The sequence below is a fragment of the Erpetoichthys calabaricus genome, chromosome 10, assembly GCF_900747795.2.
Source record: "Erpetoichthys calabaricus chromosome 10, fErpCal1.3, whole genome shotgun sequence".
NCBI lineage: Eukaryota > Metazoa > Chordata > Cladistia > Polypteriformes > Polypteridae > Erpetoichthys > Erpetoichthys calabaricus.
Window position 1 is genome coordinate 140,516,321 of NC_041403.2, and position 3,431 is coordinate 140,519,751.

Consider the following 3,431-nt stretch of genomic DNA (forward strand, 5'->3'; position numbering starts at 1 on the left):
GTGCTGTTCAAAAGCTGGTCGATCAGTCTGGAAAGGAAATCCGCAAGGAATCACATTACTGTTGTCCCGACTGACATTGGATTGTGTATTTCACCGTCATTCAAGATATACTACACAAACAACACATTTTGACAGTATATACAGTATTATTATTATTACTAGGGGGCTCTGCCCCCTGCTCGCTTCGCTCGCCAACCCCTGGTGTTGGGAAATTACAAAGAGCGTGATGTATGAATGAGATATAGTATAGTGTGAAGGTGTAGATGACGCATATAGGAAGCAAACATTAAAGTGTTTGGCACAGTGTAAAGGTTTATTGGAAATTTCTTTGTACACAACATTAGTAGAAAAGATGGTGTCTTGTCCCTGAATGAGTATTCCTTGGCATGGAGCATTTATGACCTTAACTTTAACGTCAGATGAACGTTGAACTCGTGAGAAGGCCACATAAAGTTGCCCATGTCCAAAAACGGGCTCAGAGAGGTAGATGCCAACCTTGTCCATGGTTTGTCCTTGTGATTTGTTGATGGTCATGGCAAAGGCAGGTCTAATGGGGAACTGTCGGCGTTTCAATGTAAAAGGTAATTCCAGGTCAGAACTCATAAGGTCAATTGTAGGAATTAGCGTGCCTCTTCAGGAAGTAATGAAATGACCTGGTTATTAATGTGATCAACATTAATATTTTTTGGACATAATATACTTCGTTGTGTTAAAAGGGGCATTTGGTCTAATGAGATTCCCGTTCCAAATATCTCCGTAAGTAAGTCGTCGCAGATAAAGGGTTGAGGAATTGTAATAATATCTGGGTGAAGTACATCTGTATTGGTGAGTGTACCATCTCCCAGTTGTAATAAGCAATTGTTATATTCGGGATCTGGACATCGCATGTTTTGTACTAAGTGTATCTTTTGAAAGCAATGCCAATTGTCCGGGTAAAATTTTTTTGAAGCGCGTTGTAGGTGCCGACGTGAATTTTTTTTTTTGATGCGGGTACGTGTTTGTGGTCCCGTTACTCGAGCCGTCTAGTTTTGTATCCATGATCGTGAATTGATGACTTGTTTGATCTTTATCGTTAGGAATATGGATAAGTAATAAGGACGATCGCACTCACTGTTAATATGCGGACTGTTCGTTTCTTCGTATTATCACCAATCAGGTCTCGCGCCTGTATATGTATTGTAGTTCGCTCTGTTGTTGTTTATGTATGACGTCGTCGTGTATTTTAAGGTGGACTGAACAATAGCTGAGTGCATGGCATGTGGAGCAATAGCTAAGCACTGTCTAAAATCTACTCCTAATAAAAGTACCTTTCCTCCAAAGGGAAAATTATTATTCATCAACGCAATGCCAATTGTCCGCGTATTTTAAGGTGGACTGAACAATAGCTGACCGCATTGCATGTGGAGCAATAGTTAAGCACTGTCTAAAATCTCCTCCTAATAACAGTACCTTTCCTCCAAAGGGAATATTATTATTTATCAACATTTGTAGAAGTTTATCAATGGTGTTGAGTAAGTGACTGGATGCCATTGTAAATTCATCTATAATTAATAGTGTGGCAAGACGGATGTCACGTGCATTGTTACTGTGCATTGTCATAGTGGATACCGATGTTTCTGTGATTGGGACTGGTATTTGGAATAAGGAGTGACATGTGTTTTTGGAGCCGAGACATTTTTTCTTTCGCGGTTTCAGAAGCGCGTTGTAGGTGCCAACGTGATTTGTGCATATTTGCGTTCTTGATTTGTTTCAGGGTGCACTGTTCCAATGCGATGTAATATTTGTCCACATACGCGAAAGCAGTATGGGCCATTGCCTTTTGGTGGCCTGATATGTACTCCGGTATATGCAAAAGCAAATGAACTATTGTAGGATCTAATGCAGTTCGTAAAGTTTTTACTTTCAGGTACTTCGTTAGTTAGAAGCTTCTGTAGATATTCAGGATATGAATGTAAAGGAGGCAGTCTAATTTGACCCTTTTGACAACAACGTGTAAATTCATTACTTGTATTGCCAGTTGTTTCTTCAGGGAAGTTAAGTGAATGACAATGATTGCAAATGACATTCATTAATCCCAATGAATTTTCATGAATAGTGGACTCATTATTGAACGCGTTGTTAGCTAACTGGCGCAATCGTTTAGCAGGTGTCTGTCGTTGATGTCCTTGACGTGTATGTTTTGCTTGTGCCGTTTGAGAGGCGCGTCGTTGTATGTGCAGGATTTGGGACGTGCTATTCTGGAGCTGTAATCGATTTGCCTGTGATGTGTGAGAAGCCCGTTGCAGTTTACGGCGTTCATTGTTTGTATTGAGCCTTGCCCGTTTTTGTATGTCGGTTAGTCGAGCTTTCTCTTTTTGGAGCGTTGCCTGCTTGTTTTCCGGCATTTCAGATGCGCGTTGTAGACGTCTACGTTTATTTATTTTGTTCCTTCGCTGCCGTTTTTGTATCTGTGAGACTCGAGGTGTTTCGTTTTGAACCCTTGCTTATTTGAGCTTTGCGTTTTTGGAGCCGAGACATTTTTTCTTGGCGCGTAGCCTGACTTTTTTTTATCTCTGTTAGTGGAGGGGGTATTTGTGTGTGGTGGGTCTGAATCGTCTTTTTTGTGTGCGTACTGTTTCGTGTGCTATGTGGCGCTTGCGTCTGATTCCTTTCTTTTTGGTTTTCTAGGGGCGCGTCGCCTCATTTCTTATTTCAGTTACTGGAGGGGGGCTTTGTGTGTCGTGGGTCTCAATCCTCTTCTTTGTGTGTGTTCTGTTCGGCGCCTCATTTCTTATTTTAAGTTGCTTTCCATCCGGTTTCTGTTGCTTGGGGGGGGGGGGGGGGTTTGTGGGGGCGCCTGCGCAGTACGTCTTTTGCGTCCACGGCCCATGGCCGGATGTCCCTGCGTCCATCCGGTTTACCATTCTCGTTTAGTAATATGGATTATTCATTACTAGGGGCCTTCACCCCTTGCTCACTTTGCTCGGCAACCCCCCTGGCCTGCGCTATGAGCCAGCAACTTCAGGTCTCTGCCACACCCGTATGTGGATGTCACTTTCACCAAACAACACAACTTTTAATTCTCACAGATAGGCCTCTTCATTGGGAAGAAACACTACTTTTCACTGATGGCAACACGAATTAGACAATCTACAAGTCTCCGATTTAAAGTTTAAAGCCAAACAACATCTACATACTTCAGTCATATCACCTGTGTCCATATATTCGATCTTTCTTCGCTTTTACCTTTTCGTCAATATTGCATTGAATTTTGATTCCCTGTTTGGACTTGCATCATGACAACGCAACCCTTGGGTGAATATGGCTTCTTTCTCTCTACACGAACTGCATCTAACAATAGCATTCACATAAATGAGAAATGACTGAGCCCTGTGTGTGGTTGTAAATATTTTAGATGCGCGCAGGACTTTTCCAAATCTTTTTGCATAAAG